Source organism: Helianthus annuus, chromosome 4 (genome assembly GCF_002127325.2).
Source record: "Helianthus annuus cultivar XRQ/B chromosome 4, HanXRQr2.0-SUNRISE, whole genome shotgun sequence".
NCBI lineage: Eukaryota > Viridiplantae > Streptophyta > Magnoliopsida > Asterales > Asteraceae > Helianthus > Helianthus annuus.
The window spans coordinates 75,782,570-75,802,546 of record NC_035436.2 but is presented as its reverse complement, the minus strand read 5'-3'; the positions used below and the strand labels follow the sequence as shown (position 1 = coordinate 75,802,546).

General features: G+C 35.0%; 1 long non-coding RNA gene across 2 annotated transcripts; it reads right to left on the bottom strand.

The window, feature by feature from the left end:
- Nucleotides 1-2,367: 2,367 nt before the first annotated feature.
- LOC118491084 lies at nucleotides 2,368-5,482 on the bottom strand. 2 transcript variants are annotated; one of them, XR_004890316.1, is made up of 6 exons: nucleotides 5,294-5,482; nucleotides 5,138-5,225; nucleotides 4,364-4,397; nucleotides 4,060-4,268; nucleotides 2,821-3,106; nucleotides 2,368-2,700 (listed from the first exon to the last, which is right to left on the bottom strand). It is a non-coding gene; the product is annotated as an uncharacterized LOC118491084 (long non-coding RNA). The 2 variants fall into 2 exon arrangements; XR_004890315.1 differs by having other exon boundaries at nucleotides 4,364-5,225.
- Between the last annotated feature and the right edge of the window lie 14,495 nt (nucleotides 5,483-19,977).

Genomic DNA, 19,977 nt, shown 5'->3' with positions numbered 1-19,977 from the left:
CGATTTGTGTAACACCCTTACTATCATTTTAAGATTTACATATAAATATCGACAATTAAATGTGTGACTACACATACTTATGAGAATACGGGTTTATTAAAACTTTTACAAGTGTAAAAACATTAAAATATAATATACATGAGTTCGTCGTTTGAAACAACGAAGTAACAATGTGTGGAAGCTTATTTCTTGATCGTGTTCGGTTCTTCGTTGAGCTTGATCGTCCTCCGGTACTATATGTTATACCTATAATTCATAAAACATGAATTAAATTAGTCATACGTAGTTTAAAACATGTTTAAACGAGTTCGTGAAGCAAAACTGATTAAAATAAAAAATTTTCGCCAAAACAGTGCTCTGTCGCGCCACGCGCCGGCACCACATTGCTCCCTCGCGTGGCGCGAGGGAGACCCTTTTCCAGCAGGTCCGTAATTGGGACCTGCATGTTCCCAGCACTTCCAGTTTTTACGGAAACGACCATAACTTATTCGTTATTGATCCGTTTTACACGATTCTTTTTCCTACGCGACCGTAATTTGATTCTCCATCGTATGGAGTTAAAATTTAGCATTCAAACTAATAAAATTCTAAATTTTTAAGCATTCGACTTATTATTCAATTTCAACATTTTGACCTGTTTGTATTCAAAACCACCAACTTGTTTCTTAAACAACCAAAATACATACGTCACTGTATTTAACTCAAGACCTCTAGCTCAGGTTCATGCTTTCTTATGAAATACATATGCACATAAAACCATTTTGACCCATTTAGAGAATATTAAGCATTTTAGTCTAAAGCTCGTTCTTTTCCTTTCACACTTCATAATTCCTCATTCAAGGTATCTACCTATATCTCTTAATCCTAATGCAAGTTTCCAAATGACCCATATGGGTCGTTTGCCCAATTTACCCATCAAGGGCTTTTTGGTCAATTTTAGTCCCTCATTTTACGACGAATGACTTCCACTAATTAATTGACCAAAATACCACTTTTAACCATAAATCTAACTATATGTACCTGGTTCGGGTCATAGCATTGACCCGTTTACATACCCTTTGCTTTAAATTTTCTAATTAAAGCAACGCAACATATGTTATTTCCTGTAATCACAAAACTCAACAAGTAGTCGTAAGTTATTATTGTCAAATGGTATTAACACGCCATTTGACCCGTTTAGTCGACATGACCATTTATCAACGTTTGATGGTATATAATTACCATCATGCCCTTTGAACCAACTCCGGTTCGCACCGTGAGTTTTTGCTACTTAAAAGACATTTTCTTAGATTGTCCGACCCGTTATAACTTTTACCAAATGGTGTCTTTATTTTGATCACTATTATTTTAACCATTAATCTGACCCATTTGGTTGTCGGGTGAATTGCATCACCTCATTGACATACCAACTCAAACATTTTCGCTATATCCACCTTAAACATATTTTAACTAAGTTTGTCTACATAAATGTAACGAGACGACAAGTCACGTACCTTTGAAGCGTTCCCTTCAAGCGTGTGTCCGCTCCGGCTTGTCCGCTTGAAGACCCGGTTTTCTTCCCTAAAGAGTTCAATCCATAAACCATTTAGAACCCTTTTTATGAGTCTTAACGCATAATTTGCCATATCAATCAAACATGCGTTTTTGTTCGATTTTCAACATTTATCTTTCACTTAGGCATTTTAACGAACACCTAACGGGTATAATTTTACATATTTAAAATCAAGTTCATAACTTGTTATTTTTGCCCAATATAAACATACATTTCAATTCCATTATGTCAAGCATGCATACTATTATCAGAATCATCTTATAGAAATCACGTAGCACCACTTTTGATAGTCATAATTCTTTTGTTCATCCTATTTCTACAAAACCCATTTAACTTATAAATCACTACAAGAAAATGAAGCTAATGCAACCCTGATAAAATGTTGCATTAGACCTTAAAAAGGTTGCAATAGGCCTAATGCAACCTTTTATCAAAAGCTGCATTATGTGAAGTTGCATTAGATCTAATGCAACCTTTTTATTAGATAATGCAATTTTTTTAATGTGTTGCATTTACATTTCAAATGCAACCTTTTTAGGATGCAACCTTTTTTACATGCTAATGTAACCTTTTTTACTTTTAAATGCAACATTTTTAACACTCAAATGTAACCTCATTTTACATCAAATGTAACACTTTTTTAGATTCAGTTTACAACCATTGCAACATTTTTGTACAGTCAAATGCAACTCTACAACATCGTTGTTTGAATTATTAAAATTTCCATTAATATACAATAATATTTCAATTACACCAACACTATAATAACATAAAGAAAATAAATAATCTTATATCGTAATTTAGCATATGTCCAAACTCAAAGTAACAATGCAATCAAAATGTTTTTGTCAATTACAATGATTAAACATAAAAAAAAACCATCCAAAAACTACTCCAATAGGTTGACTGTCCACCATAATTCGCATCATAGCTTCAATATTTGCTCGTTGACTGTCAAACCTTTTTCCGCATAGCTTCTAGCTCAGGCTTTTTTCTTTAACAACCCTATTCAATTTCTTTTCGTATTTCAAGCAACCATGTTTTTTCAACTTCAAATCTCGCTTTGATGTTTCCATAAGCACTATGTAATTCTAACTTGAAACACAACATTTATCCTATATTGAGTTTGCCCACACATATTCTGCAATCTAGAAAGGTAAAAATAAACAAAAGGTCTCTCTTGAGACTACCGTAACCTAAAGTTCAGTAATAACTTTACTCATAGAATATAAGATTGTGGACATTAAATTAATGATGAAAACTCATACCTGAGATTGACTTAAGAGCATATGTCGAGAAAATGTGATTTAAATATGCAATTTGTCACAAGCCACCCAGAGTCTTAAAACCTTTAAAATAAAAATTGCCCTTGTACAGAAAGTTTTCATTTCTAATTAGGTTCGGGTCTAAGTAACAACAAAGTATATGGTACATATGTTCTGTTGGAAGAAATTTGGTTGATTTCATAACTTTGTTCAACGATCTTTATACAATAGAGAAGTTAGGAGGATCCTTGGCTTCTAGCTTCTGTGTTGGAGGTTGCCTTTACATGTCCTATCACAAAGCCAGATGACCATTTAAGCTATTATATAACACAACTGATGGATTAATCATAAATAAGGTAAGCTCACATTAAGTTCAGGCAATCAGGCATCATAATTATTTGAGCGAACACCTCATCTTACTCTAATTCAGCCTAAGAACTCCCCCCCCCACTGGTATGAATTCAGATTGCAAGATAACCAGATTCTCCAGAAATTATAAATTCATGAATCTTTAGGTCAGTATCAAATCCCATCATGCATTTACATAAGAGTATACCACTAAATAAGAAAGCGAAATTATAAGTTCTACTAATAAATACATTTAAGGGATCAACTTTTCGTTTCTTCTTTCCGCTAAGCAATAAGATGTGAATATAAAAACAATCTATAACTAGGAATGAATATATCTTTAAACTTCACACGTTAAAAGATACACTAAAAAAGAAGATAATAATAACCAATAAATTTATAGAAGACCACCATGCAAAGAATCCAACCAATGCAAAAAAACCAAACACAAAACATGAAAACATATAACATCTATTCAATTGATGTATTGGGATTAGCAGATTGTAAAGTAGCAACCATAACATATCTATGTCATAAGCAACAAAGCACATATATACAGATTGGTTATTAAGGATTCTAAACTTAACAGCAAGTGCATAGGCATGGAACTTATTAAAAAATAACTATAATAGTTACTATAATGCATAAGCAATTTTTTTTTTTAAAAGCAAAATTTAGTATCGCTATTAACAACATTCAACGGAAATTTATTAAAAGCAAAACTTACTAGCGTCTCTCCCTTCTTTGTATATCAAGCTATAGAAGATTATCTCCCGTTTTGTATAAAAGAAACTATTTATTAAAAGCTAAAAGAACATAAAAAATAATGCCTAAAAGAGCAAGAACAATCTGTAGAATTGCTTATTATAATAGATCAAAGATGTTTATATTAACCTGCTTAACTGCACAAATTGCTCAAGTACTGGCTGCGGGTGGGGTAGTATGGCATGAGGTACTTGTTTAGGTAGTCATTGCTACCCATTCTCACAAAGAAATGGCTTCGAGAAGGTACCTGAGCCACATCGGTTGCACCCAAACTGTTCGTGATATGATCCAAAGAGTTTAGCGTTCTCAATCTGTTGGTTGAAAGGGAGGAGATCCACCTATATATAATCAGCAAAAAATATTAAAACTATCTACATGACCCACGTTTAGAAATCGTCAAAAGTGCCACGGATCACGTAGATATAAAACTTACAAAATTCCAGGAGTTATCTCAATGATCCTAACAGCTGCAGAAGCAAAACTGACACCATGAACCAGTTGATCTTTAAAATTTGATGCTTTTGAAAACAAGCTGGTATTAGAGCCCATTTTATCAATTCCACTGTACTCACATGTGTGCATTTATTATATATCATCTTAATATTTTCATCATAAATACGAATCAATATTTAAACCAATGCCCTTCTGACTATAAAAAAACAAAATTTAAAGCATATCTCCTCTCTCTAATATTTCTTGGAGTCTAACCCGCTTAAATGGTCTCTATCATAACAATTATCAAACATATACATTATAATATGTCAAACGTAAACATGTATGATTAAATATTTCTTAGTTAGAGCATTAAATAAACAACAAACACTAGTTTGTTAAATTGAACATAGAATAGGGAATTATCATACTAATATCAAAACATAATAAAATATTTGTAGCTTTGTTCTAAATAAAGTAGCCCTTACATTTTCATTATCAGCAATTTATGGTAAATGGGAAATTATCATGAAACAGTATAAAAAAAGATCCCACTGAGACATTTCATCAAACATATAGAGTGCATGACTAAATCTTGCCAAAAAATAAACTTATATTGGTCAGTTCAGCCACAAAATCGCAAATACCAAACAAGATTCGTAATGTGTGATCCGGTTCTATATCAAAGGTATAAGAGGAATCACCTACACGCATCGTAGTTTCAAGAAACGTCCAAAACTGGGTAAAGTTGATGATTATCAATGAAAATTACTACCTGAGATTATAGATTAGCATTGTTTTATGTACTCCCCATGTGGTTGGGGCCTGTAATTCAGGGGCTTGATTGTTGATTCAACGCAAGCCTGAAAAAGAAGAACATAAATAAACAATCACACATTCTTGTTCAATCAAAGATAATCATTTTAGTGACCTAGGATTGAAGGTGGGTTGAAACTGCCATTGAACTAATTATAACCCTTCTGTCCGTCCTAATAAACTAGGTCTTCCCTTCGATCATCATCGTCGATTGAACCACTCCTCTAGTTCGGTCTCCCCTTTGATCACCAAAAATTAGGTCACTATTGTGATTTTAGGAGTGATTAAGAGGGAAAATTAAAACTTTAAAGCCTAACTACCCGCTTAAACAAAAATTAATTAAGAAAAAGTAATATATTTATTAATTAAAATTAAAATTTTATTATTTATTTTAATAAATTAATTTCCATAATCATAGTATATTAGAATTTTGATTAAGCTTTTAGTTTTTAGTTTAAATAAATCAATGTCTTGTAGCAGACTTTATTTAACGACAAACTATATTACTTCTAAAATTGCTCGGATTGTCTCCAACGAGAATTGAACCCTCTCCATTTGGGAGAGAACCACAAATAAAACACCTTGATAACGTTGGGCTACAATCCCTTTTGATTTTTGTTGTAGCAGATGAACTGACTAACGAGAAAACAACGTATCGATAATCCTAGGATGATAGTCTTATACACACGAATCACCAAACCAAAACACTTTGGTTTATGCACCAAACGATCACCACTGAACCAATGCTTCTTCCTTGGTTTCTTGAGTTTGGTTAGGGATAAATATAGAGAAGAAATGACAATTTTCTGGAGTGTGGTGGCTAGGGCTTTTTAGTCTTGTTACTTATACTATCTAACCTTTGAGCGTTTTTATATAACCATATATAACAAACATTATATGATTATAAGAATACCCATTTCTCTAAGTAATCATACTCAAATCATTTGTTCACTTAATCTATCACAACACATTAACTAGATACTCATTGCTCGCTGATTAACCCTTTTTATATAAAAACCTCATTGGCCACATCGTCATATGTTATTACTTTGGGCCAGGGGCGGACCCAAAGTCAGCCCAGGGTGGGCGGGCGCACCCCCGGGGAAAAAAATATTTAGTGTTAAGTTCCGTCGAAAATCCCGTCCGCACCCCTTGGAATTTTTCGTCCGCACCCCTTGAATTTTTCGACCGCACCCCTTGGAATTTTTCGACCGCACCCTTGAAATTTTCGTCCGCACCCCTTAGGTAAAAAGTGTTATCAATTTATATTTAAATTTTTTAGTAAACTCTTATTTAAAAAAATAATACTACCTAAATTATATAACTTTTAATACCTAACTAACTAAACTCAAATACTCATATCTTTACCAACTTATAATTCATAACTAGCTAGCCCACTAAGTCTTAGCCCATTAACCAAACCTAACAATATTTCAAACTATAATAAAATAATTAAAGTCCAAAAACTTTAGAAATTCTCTCCCGCTCTCTCTCTCTTTCGTCCCTGCACTGCCAACGAATAACATCACCCGGCGACAACAGTCCAGCAGCCGGCGACCACGTAATCAGTCACCATACCACCGTCGTTCGACACCAAATCTAACCGGAATCCGAACACGGGTAAGTTTCTTTGTTATTTTGATGATTTTGGTTGATATTATAGGAGAAAAAAGGGTAATAAAGTTGTTAAATAGGTTTGAAATTTTGTGTGTTTTGACGTTGTTTATGGTTGTTTAGATGATTTTTAGGGTGATTATGTTGCTTATATATTTTTAGGGTGATTACAACTTACGTTATAATTTCTAGGGCTTCAATAGTTGAAAATTAAATAGAGAAAGAATTGCTTAAGAAATTAGCTTTAGATGATTTTTTAAATAGATTTCAAAAAATGAAAATCCGCAGGGCGTCGACGTTTTTTTATTATTATATAAATTTAGTTTGATGTTCGTTTGTTTTACATGACCCGACCCTACCTGAACCGACCCGACCCGACCCGATACGAACCGATTTTTTTACTTATATACCTAGGGGCCTAAAACTTTTGAAAATGTTCCGCACCCCCATAGAAAAATTCCTGGGTCCGCCACTGCTTTGGGCTTACCGGTCTAACACGATTATGGTCAATTGAGGTCATTGATGATTAAGTATGATTGTTGATGGGCAAACATGGTCATTAATGGGCAAATAGACTTATTGATGGTCATTTAGTCATTGTTAGTAAAACATGGCTATTTATAGTCAATCGTGGCCACATGTTTATCAACTACGTTGAGCGATGACCATTTTGAGTCAATAATAACCAACTAGGCTCATTGATGGTCAAACAAGGGTATTAGTTTTTTTGAGGGTTTTAGTTTTTAGCATTTAGCTTAGTGGGGGGGGGGGTTTAGGTTTTTTAGGGGTTTTAGTTTTTAGCATTTAGCTTTTGGGGTGGGGGGGGGGTTAGGTTTTTTTTAGGGGGTGGGGGTGGGGGAGGGGGGGTTTGGTTTTTTTTAGGGGGGGGGGGGGGAGGGGTTAGGTTTTTTAGTTATTTTAGGTTGTGTTCATATTGGTTATTGCGAGGTGGTTCTCGCATGAACCTTATGAACACAACCAATATGAACACAAACTAAAATAACTAAAAAAACCTAAAAAAAGCTAACCCCCACCCTCCCAAAAACCTTCCCCCAAACTAAATGCTAAAAACTAAACCCTCCAAAAAAATCCTAACCCCCCCCCCCCCCCCCTCCTAAAAAAAAACCTAAAAAAATAAAAAAAAATTAAAAAAACACACATTTTTTTAAATATTTTTTACATTAAAATCGCTACTTTTAGTAGCAAAAAAAAATGTAAAAAAAATATTAAATTTTTTTTTCTACTGAAAGTAGCGATTTTTTTATAAAAAATATAAAAAAGAAATTTGTGTGTTTTTTAGCTATTTTTGGTTGGTTTCACATTGGTTCTCGCGGTTCTCGCAATAAAGAGTGGTTCTTAACGGATCCTTCTCCTATATATATATATATATATATATATATATATATATATATATATATATAACCAAGTATTTTTACTTTTTTTAATAGTTTTTATTTAGTTATATTCAATTTTTATTGAAAACTGAAAATATTTATTATTTCTATTTCCCTCCAGCCAAATTACTTTTCCCTCCACATCTCAAAGACAAAACTTTTCCCCCCAAGTCAATTTCCCTCCCAAACCTAATCCTAAACATATGCTTAGGGCCGTTTAAATCGCTCGTCGTTCGCTCGACGCTCGTTCGAAAATTGCTCGGAAAATCCTCGTTCGATTTGACGCTCGGTTGTAAACGAGCCGCTCCGCTCGGTTCGGTTTATAAACGAGCCAAGCATGAGCAAAGGTCTGCTCGGCTCGGTTCGGCTCGAATTATTATTTTTAATTAGTATATATATACATATAAACATGTATATCCACATATATATATACACAAATATAAATTATACACACACCTATATATATACGCACATTACAGATACATATAAACTTAAATATATATTAAAAATTTAGTTTTATATATACCACTATATTAGATTTTGGTCCACTATATACAAATTTACAACTATATCTATACGTAATAGCCCAACCAAGCGAATAAAAAAATTAATATCAAATCTAAAAGTTAAACTCTAAACCAATAAATGACCGGATGCTCATCGCCTCAGTGTTTCATGTCATTGCCCTAAGTCCCTAAGTCGATCGTCTCCTGCTCTCAACGTAACTGTTCGTGCAATATGATCATCGTCTCGTCGGCCACAACATTGTTATTTATAAGGAAAATATTATACCATGAAATGTGCATGTTTTTAAAGACATAAAAACTTGAGACCAAACATTGTCACTGTCTCTCTCAGCAAATTTAAATCGGGCGACACGATTGTCCAAATTGCTCGAACTTCGCTCGACGCTCGCTCGGAATATTTACTGCTCGAAAAACGCTCGCTTGATTTAAGGCTCGGTTTTAAATGAGCCGCTCTACTCGGTTCGGTTTGTAAACGAGCCAAACACGAGCAAAGCTCCGCTCGGTTCGGCTCGGCTCGTGAACAGTCCTACATATGCTACGTACATCATTTCATCACCATCTATCGCAATACATATATAATTAGTTAATTACATAACTGATACCACTGTTTGCTCTGAATTTTTTTTTCACAAAATACACGAGTTATGTTTAGCATAAAAAAAAACTCAAACAGGTCTTAGACTACATTTTGAACTTTGAAATACCAAAATTGACCTAAAAAACCAATATCATCTATTACTTTTATATATCAGGTCTGTTTAGCTTTTTAGTTTTTACACAAAATGTCTTCTGAAATTAAGAAACACAACTCAATATGGACTCAAAGATTCTTTTTAGTCTTTTACATAAAATAATTTATCTAGTTATTGGCTGCTTGTTTTCACTTACCATCGAGCCAACATTGTATAAAGCAACTAATGATTTCAATTATTCGATTGAATTGCTATAAAACATCATATATTCCTCATGTACACTTAAATCATATTCCACCCATACATTTAATTCAAACCTATAAGATGCAACCTTTTAAAATAAAAGTTGCATTAAACTTTTAACAATGTAACCTTTTTAATTGAAGTTGCATTTAATTATAACAATGCAATCTTTTAAAATTACAATGTAACCTTTTTTATTTGAAAGTTGCAAATTTTAATAAAAAGGTTCCAAGTTTAATATACTTTTGCAACTTTTTATGAAAAAAGTTGCATTAGACTTCTAATGCAACCTTCATGTTCAATTTAGTTGCATTAGAGTCAAATGCAACTCAACTGAAAAAGGTTGCTTTTAAAAAGTTGCATTAGGCTTATTTTCTAGTAGTGAATGGATTATCATGAACTTCATAATCTAAACACAAATTCAGCAAATTATTGACTAGGGTTTACTCCTAGACATGTTTTCATAACTAATTTCATCTAAACATCAATTAATCAAGCTCAAATTTTGATTTCGCAAATCATCAAGAATTTGAGATGAAACCAAATGATGAAATTTAGCATACCTTATGATCCCTTCACCAAGGTGATCATGAATTTGTGTTTGGATTTCGATTTGGGTTAGATTTACCCCTTCAATTTGCTGATTTTATGCTTGTTAGGGTTTGAGCTAGAGAGCTTCTTGGCTCCTGTGTTTATGTCGACCAGAACACACACTCAAGGTGTGTGTTTTGGTGTTGGGTTTTTATTTATTAAAAACTAGTTTCTAGTTTAACACTTTTAACCCCTCTACTTTTCCCAAGTTTTATTTAGTGTGTTTAAATCAAGTTTCCTCATTACTACAAGACTTGTAATTAACTAGGTTATTTATTTCTTAGTTATTTTATCTTATTCATAACCCGTTTTATTTTAAGCCCCTTTAACTCGGGCCTTTTATATACTTTGTTTTCTCAAAGTATTTTCCATCCTTTTAATAAATATTAGATTTATTTATTTAAATCCTAATATTCACCGGGTTTACTTTTACCACCTATGGTATTTTACCCGTTTATTTTTGGTTAATCCAGTATAATTAACAAACCCATTTTTTGGGTGTTACAAGTTGCGATAGATTTGGACTAAAGGGTTATCAGGTACTAAAGATTAACTTAGCTATTTTTAATTTTATCAGATAGGGAAAACAAAGGTTTTCTTTAGGGCGGGACAGATGGTAGAGTTAGACACAAGGAGAGCCGAGGTTCTAGCAACGGCTGCGAGAAGAATTCAACGGAAAATCCGAACGTATCTCAAACGTAAAGAATTTATCATCCTTCAAAAGGCAACGATCTATATGCAAAATAACTGGAGAGGTAACCGTTCATTTCATGCCGAATCTATATCGTATATAAGAGAAACCATTGGGGGCTAAAACCGGTAATCTTTAGTGGTGATCAAAATGAACCGGCAAGGTCACACTACCATATCATTATATCTAGGGCTATTGTAAAAAGAATCCTACATGCTTTCACCAAAAAATTAGCTTAACTCCCTAAAGTATTCTTTGGTTGATTTAGTATTATTTTTTTGTTAAAAAAATACATTAATTTTATTTTTTGAGTGGTAAAGTAATACCTCATTTTTACTTACTGATTACCTCCCTAAAGTTTAATCGTTTTCTTTAAAAATTAAGAGACTAAAACTGTATTTTTGAACTTGGAGGACCGGATCAACCGCATAAACCATATTTTAGTGAAAGTATACAGGTTTTTTGAGAGGATAATCCTAATACTTAATTTGTTTGAATAAATCGATTAGGAGGTTATAGCATATAAATCAACACTTTAGGTGACTTCCAAATTTTAATCCTCTCGACCCTATCTGACCTATTTCATTTTTTATAATCCTTTAAACTTGGCCCATTTGGCTCATTAAACAATAAAATCTTAACCAGAATTGACCCATCTTATCTAATCGGGTTGAAACTGACCTCTATTTCTAAAATCACAGAGCCATGGAGCTGATGTGAATCAGAAACTTTTTAGTGGATTTTCAATAACAGCAGCCATAAGGGAGGGTCATATTGAAATATCTGAAATATTACAAAAGAACGGAGCATCTTGGCCTGCTTGTGAACAAGCTCTACTAGAGGCCAGCTGTCATGGACGAGGAGGGAAGTTTATTGAGTTGCTTATGGCTTCTGATCTGATTCGGGCCAACATTGTTGTGCATGCTCTTATCACCGCATGTTGTAGAGGGTTTACAGATGCGGTCGATACTATTTTGAAGGTAATCAATAGATGTTGTAACATGGGCGGGGCCGGTAAGAGGTCAAAATCGGCTTATGTTGAAACAAGCCATTTGTTAGTATGAAGCAACACGGATCGGGCCGGGTTGACCTGCTAACATCCTTTTGCCATCTAAAGATTTTGTATATCTATATGCATACTATATTATAAAACATACCAGCATATCATTTATGACTAATTATTTTTCAAGACTAAGACAGCATCCAATGTTAATCTATGCTATGAAATCAAAAATAAATACTAAAAACAAAATAATTATTTTAACCAGTGCATGCTTCATAATTGTTTATTAACATCACTTGTATTCACATGATAGTGTGGGGTAAGTGTAAATGCAGCTACTATGGTGCTTCTCCAGTCATCTAAGCCTTCTCTACACATAAACACCGACTGCATGCCACTTGTGGCTGCTGTTGTTAGCAGACAGACCACAGTTGTTCGTCTGTTGTTGCAGGTAACCTTTGTAATCTATAATCTATGTTTATTCCTCGAAATAATACTTACAGTAATCTACGATTATTGGGAATTCATAGCTTCTTTGGTTTATTAAGTTAATAATTTTAGAGGTTTTAGGCTAACAATGCTAGGAGGTTAGGTGATACACATAACACATGGATTCAAACTCTAGTACATGACATGTACTAATATATGAAGATTGTTTCGGTAATCAAGAATCATCCGAGTCAAGTATTTGGGCCTCGGGCCTGTTTATGTTTATTTGTTTTATATTATTTAGTTATGGGTCAAACATTAGATTATTATGTTTATTGTCATTTGGGCCGTAGGCCATGTAATGTATGGGTCGAACGAGTCAGTTATGTTTAGTCCGATAACACAAGAAGTTTGGGCCGGATATCATGAAGCGTCATGTCCCTTATCAGCAATAACCGCTGGGCGGTTATCATGGAACGTCACAACTGTTTGTGAAACGGTGTGACTGGAATTGACGTACCTTTTCATCCCTATATAACCGGTTGCCAAACTTCCAAGTTATACGGTTGTTCAGTTAGTCAAGTTTGTAATCAGAACGTGTTTACAAGCAGTTATCATATTCAAAGTTTAGTGTTTGTTCAAGTTTCATTCGGTTAGTTTATATTCTGAAAAATCGTTTCGTTTCAATTCATAATCATCATGAACTCGTGTGAATGTTGTGGATTGTTCGTTAGTGATTGTGTTTGTGGTCACAAGTCCATCCGTTCCGATTGGTCCTGGGTTTCCGATGACGATGATACCAACATTGGTATCAGAGCCAAAGGTTTAACAGGAACCGGAAGGAATTGTGATCAAGGAGAGAACCGAATCGGTGGAAACAAGGGGAAATCGGTTATGACCGATTTCGGTGATGATGTGTTTGTTCGTAGTGGAGAGTGCGGCCGGGCGGCGGAAGCGGATGAGTACGCGCAGGGGAAGCCAACCATACGGACCGGGGTATCACCAATGAAAAAGTTTCCAAAGAAGGTATTCAGAGGGGGTTTCACGAAGAAGAACGGGAAGAAACCCAACGCATCAGTGGGTAGGCCAAGAAAACCGGGGGTTCGGTGTTTCAAGTGCAAGAAGTTTGGCCACATCGCGTCAATTTGCCCTAGTAAGTATATTATACTATCACCTTTACCAGTCGAGAATGATTATATTGTAAAGGATACTTGCGGGGGTAAATGGGATTTAATCTGGGTTGTGGATCCCACGTTTAAGACGCACATGACGGGAAATCGTAGTTTGTTCAAGTGTTTTAAAAGACACTTCGGGGTTGTAACGAATGAAAGCAAGAAGGATGTTTCGTTTGTTCATGGAATTGGTGAAGTAAGGGTGCCGGTGGACGGCAAGGATAAGATAATTCCGTGTGTTAGTTACGCACCAAAACTTGACAGGAATGTTCTAAGTTTGGAACAACTCCTGTTTCAAGGAATCGAGACGGTTACTATGGGTGAAAAGTGCGTATTGAAGAAGATGTTCGGTTGTCGATCAAAGGGTTTTGATATTTACGAAGACAAGTCGGAAACCGACTTGGAACAAGATTATCTTGACGTTTTTTATGATAATCTTGGGGTCGACAATGGGTATAAGGAAGAAAAAGAAAAGTTTCAAGAATGTTTAGGCGATTACTATGAGCGGGAATTTGAAAAGTCAAAAAATAAAAAGAAAGTGTATGACGAACGCCCAAGTGCAAGGAAAGTCGTGTACTCGAAAAAGGCAAAGAAAGCTTTAATGATTTATCTCGAGGGCGAGAAGGATAATCCACGCCAATCAAGGCAAATGCTTCGGGAACGGGCAATAACTCTCTCTCAACTCGAGGAGGATGTTGTAGAAAGGGGGTTAATCATGGAAAGCTGCATTGAACCAGGGGATCTAATCACACTACACGAAGAAATCAAGAAGCACCCAAGATTCTTCGACACACCGTTTGAAGAAATCTTAGTTTGGTTCATCACGAACTTTCTTGGAATTGTTTGTGAGAAGGCAATGCCACCGGAGTTAATTGATGGTCGTGATGTTAGCCTCATACTACTACACCGCATCGTGAAGCACAACGGTGGGTTTGATGAGATAATGGCAAAAGACAAATGGGGCGAGATATCGGTGAAGTATGGTTACGACAAGGACGACGCCTATGAAATGAAGGTTGCATACGTTTACTATCTAGAGTTGGCCGAATGGTACTTTGATTACATCAAGAAGGAGCGTGCAAGAGAGAAAGTTGGAATGGCCGAGAGCTCGAGCAATTGCGGATGGATCGAAGATTCAAGTGATGATGACGTGGTGGTGAAGATCGAAGTCACCAACAACCGCAAGGAGTAAACGGATCGAAGAGCTCGGATATTTCTTGCTTAAGGGGGAGAATGAAGATTGTTTCGGTAATCAAGAATCATCCGAGTCAAGTATTTGGGCCTCGGGCCTGTTTATGTTTATTTGTTTTATATTATTTAGTTATGGGTCAAACATTAGATTATTATGTTTATTGTCATTTGGGTCGTAGGCCATGTAATGTATGGGTCGAACGAGTCAGTTATGTTTAGTCCGATAACACAAGAAGTTTGGGCCGGATATCATGAAGCGTCATGTCCCTTATCAGCAATAACCGCTGGGCGGTTATCATGGAACGTCACAACTGTTTGTGAAACGGTGTGACTGGAATTGACGTACCTTTTCATCCCTATATAACCGGTTGCCAAACTTCCAAGTTATACGGTTGTTCAGTTAGTCAAGTTTGTAATCAGAACGTGTTTACAAGCAGTTATCATATTCAAAGTTTAGTGTTTGTTCAAGTTTCATTCGGTTAGTTTATATTCTGAAAAATCGTTTCGTTTCAATTCATAATCATCATGAACTCGTGTGAATGTTGTGGATTGTTCGTTAGTGATTGTGTTTGTGGTCACAAGTCCATCCGTTCCGATTGGTCCTGGGTTTCCGATGACGATGATACCAACAATATATTCCTAGCTAACGTTGACCCACATCAAATCGTTTTGAGATTTTATATCTTTTTTGTTTAATCTCAACTTGCTATATAATCTTTTTTTCTTTTGTCTTTATTACATGCATGAAACTAAGAATTTTTTTTTGGCTTAAAATCAAAGAATGGTGCCAAAACTGACATCAAGGTGCCACTAGGAGCATGGTCATGGGACATGGGTTCAGGTGATGAGTTTCGGGTGGGTGCAGGGCTAGCCGATCCCTATGCCATCACGTGGTGTGTGGTGGAGTATTTTGAATCAAGTGACACTATATTGCAACTATTACTCCACCATCTCTCCCTCAACACTTATCACAACAGTAGAACACTCCTACATCTATGTAATATAATGCAATGTAATGTAATTTTGTAACTTAATATGGAAAGGTATATGCATTTTCTTTTTTTTTAGGTTTTATTTCATTTTTTATCTTTTCAAACACGTTCTCAATTGGTTATCATTGTTAAACCATCTTTTGGTTTTTCAGATACGCAAACTTGAAGAGCATGAAAAAGTTGATTTACATGAGAGTTTACGACAATCTCAACATATAGATAATTCCTTTGACTGATTACCCCATTGTGGAGAAAGTTTTCTTTTGTTTCTTAACTTCTATGTTTAATTGTCACACTGTCTATCACATAAATTACTAATAAAACGTCTAATGTTGAATTCAAAGAAGTTTTTAAAGATTAATAAAATATTCAAACGTCTAATTTTGCTCGCTATTTTTGGCATAACTGTTGTGTAGTGATAACCAGAGGTAGTTTACAACATAATTTATAAACCTTATAATAATTTAATGCCAAAAATACTCCTGATTATAAATTGGTTTTTAGACTAAGTTAGGCAATGTGATCAAAATGGCAAGAAAAAAGAAAAGTCAGGGACCCAGAGGAGAAAAAAACTCTTTAGACTAAATGACAATTTGGATAAAAACTCAGGGACTAAAATGACAATTTACTCGAATAGAAAATAATAGAGAGAAGAGTAAATTACAAGTTTTGTCCTTTATGTTTACATCAAATTGCAGGCGCTGTCCTTTAGCGCAAAAGTCGACAGGTTTTGTACTTAATGTTTTAAAATATTGCTTGTTATGTTCTTTAGACCAAACCCAGTTAGATTTTTTAGTTAAATATGGTCATGTGCAAGGCACATGAGGGTATTCTTGTCATTTTATATTCACAGGGACTATTGAGTAAATAAATTATAAACATCATGTTTTGTGGAGGAATTGGAAGCCAAATCTAGATCTATAATTTCAATCAGCCCATTGATTTCATTTGAAAGTGCTTGTTCTATTAATTGTGGCAACGTTATGTTGTCTTCGGTGAGTCCCGCTGGTCTTTTTCTTGTGATAAATTCCATCATTATAATTCCAAAGCTAAATACATCTACTTTTGTCGTCACTTTTCTCATATATCGAGAATGTAAATAAACCAGTTCTCTTGAAACTGAAACAAGAACACCTCTCTCAGAAACAGAAAGATCAAATCTTTTTTTTGATCAATCCCATTGTCCATGTATTCAAGAGCCAAAGCCTTTTAATTTCCCACTCTCCCATGTATAACCAACCACTTTCAGTAGATTTCTATGTCTCAGTTTTGCTAATGTGTTCATTAAAAACAGAACAAAAAACCCACAATATACAATCAAATTTGAGTATAAGAAATTCTTGACACCAATTTCTATCAAATCGGGTGTCTTTAAAACGAAATAAAGATTAAGGCTTACCTGAAAAATCCGATCTATACGAAAATAGAATTTGCAGGTCAAAACAAGGTTACTGGAATCCGGTCGGAAGTTCATCGGAACCCTAGATGGGTCGCCAGAATCTTTCGTTCTTTCTTCGATCTCCGGTCGTCTTACCTTCGTCTTCAACTTTTGCAGCCGCCGTGTAATAACACACCGCACCATTCCAGCCGTGACAGTCGCTAGACTTGCGGCTGTCACCGTCTCAACCATCGTCGTCCTGTTCATGTCTTCATGACCAGGGTTGGTCAGCGGTTGGGTTTATAGTGGTAGAAGGTGAACAATTGTGGTGGTAGTGGTGGTGCAATTCGCAGATGGATAATCAGGTGGTGGGTAATAATAGAGGGGTCGCGGTGGTGGCTGGTGGGTGTATTCGACTAGGGGGTGGCGGCGGCGGTGGTGGTGGTGGTGTGGTGTAGCAGAACCTGTAAGAGAGATGGTAGAGAGAGATGGAGGTAAGAGAGAAACAGATTGGTTAGGTTAAAACCTGGATTTTATTTAAAATAAAAAACAAATTAAATTAGGTTGATTGACAAAATTACCCTCATGTGCCTTGCACATGTCCAGATTTAACAGAAAAATCTAACCGGGTTTAGTTTAAAGTACATAACGTGCAAGATTTTGAAACATTAAGTACAAAACCCGTCAACTTTTGCGCTAAAGGACAACGCCTGCAATTTGATGTAAACATAAAGGACAAAACTTGTAATTTATTCTAGAGAGAATGTGAATGCTCTAATATTTTACAAAGACCACTTCCTCATTATAAAGACATCATTAACATAAAACAAATGAATTCTCTTTTATCTTTCCCAACCTGAGCACCACGAAACATCCCGACATCAACTAATCGACAAATAAATGTGCTAAAATAAACGAGTCAAGCTCGAGTTTGAAAGATTACTCACGAGCCAAGCTCAAGCTTTAGATATTTAAAATTTTAACAAGCTGAGCCAAAGCATCTTTAAATTAAATGTGTCGAAGCTGAGCTCTCTTAAGTTAAATAAGCCAAACTCAAATTTAAATGAGCTTGAAATTAACTCGTTTACACCCTTATCAACAAAACTAAAAAGTAAAATACGAGTCATTAAATTATTGGGTGGCTAGTTTCATATCTTTATCTGATTTTAAAATTAGTCGGCGCCTACCGATCGTACAAGCTTTCCACTAGCATGTAACCGACCTTTATCACATTCGCAGGTTAGCAGATGTGGGCCCCACAATAAAAGCAAATATACATGTGTTTTGGTCTTCTGGACTACCCCTTGGACCTCTTGTCGAGTCTCTTTGACCACCGAAATAGGTCAATGACATTAACACCATTAAAGTCAACTGCTTCAACCTCCCAAGTTGATCTTATTAATATACCATTCACTATGCATGATGTACAATCATCATTTAAGGCTTTTGATAAGTTGTTAAACTAGCAAAATAATCAACAAAAATGATATAAATTTAAACATGTTTAACTTTCCAAGTGTCATTAACAAAATCATTAATGCATTTTGTACTTCACTTATCCTTCTAACCATTGATTCGGGCCTAGCCTAACTATCACTAACATTACAAAAGTTTGGTGATTTTGTCTTATTAATCAGCCTAAAAGAATGAATTTTAAAAAGTTATAATAAATAAATAATTTTTATATACCGTAAACATTGACTAAACTGAAATGTAACGTGTGATATTAAGAATTTTAATGGTTTTGCATAACATGTGTACGCTTGTAGAGTTGTAGGTCACATGTTTTATGAACTTCTAGAAGTACATATAGTTTAATAATGTTAAAGGACCATGCTTATTTTGGACTTTTACGTTAATACACATTTTAATTTGAGTTAACTGGCATTTTCGTCCCTGTGGTTTGATAGAAAATGACACTTCATTCAAAAAAAAATTTGCGCCAATTCCGTCCTCAAATTTTTGAAACGTGTCACTTCGATCCAAAAAGATAACGTCTTGCATCAGTTCCATCCTCAACGTTTTAACTGCGCGTTATCTTTATGGACTGAAATGACACATTTCAAAAATGTTGAGAACGAAACTGGCGCAATTTTTTTTTTTTTTTTGGATTGAAGTGACATTTTCCACCAAACCACAAGGATGAAAATAAAGTTGACTCTTTTAATTTGTGTAAAGCATTTAATGTTTAAGTATCATTTGGGGTCAAGGGCGTGGTCCGGTTTAGGATGAATGTAGTGTTGTGGGTCAATATAACATCTACACTAATGTGGTTTTAAGTAGCGTAAAGGCTCGTTAGAGGGCCTTACCAGATAGGCAATAGCGGACCCAGGAATTTTTTGTTGGATTTTAAGGGGTGGGGTCGGGTTTTTGGCCTAAAATATATACTAAATTATTTTTTTAAGGGGTGCGTCTGTCCACCCACGACTGTAGGTAGGTCCGTCCCTACGGATAGGTCAAGATATTGTGTATTCTCCTTTGTTTGTAATACTAATATACCAAATGTAATTGTATATGTTATCAAAGACAAGCGGTGGACAAGCCTTATATATACGTTGGGTGAGTATGTCGTGGTTTTCTTAAATTGGGTACGCGTCAAAATGTAATTTTCGTATAAGATTTCATTTACATACATAGCTTCTGGATTGTACTATCATAGATGCTTAATATGTTGTACACTGAAGTTATCATGTATAGTGGGACGGACAACAATGGTTTTGTAGTAATATTTGCACAACTAAATTAATCAAACCGACTTAAATGTTAGTAAAATTTTATATAAGATTGAAACAGTCAGACCAACACATTATACGAAGTCACACAAACGTTTTATGATAAGAAATCGGACTAATCGATTACATTAAAAAGAGCTAACGGTACAA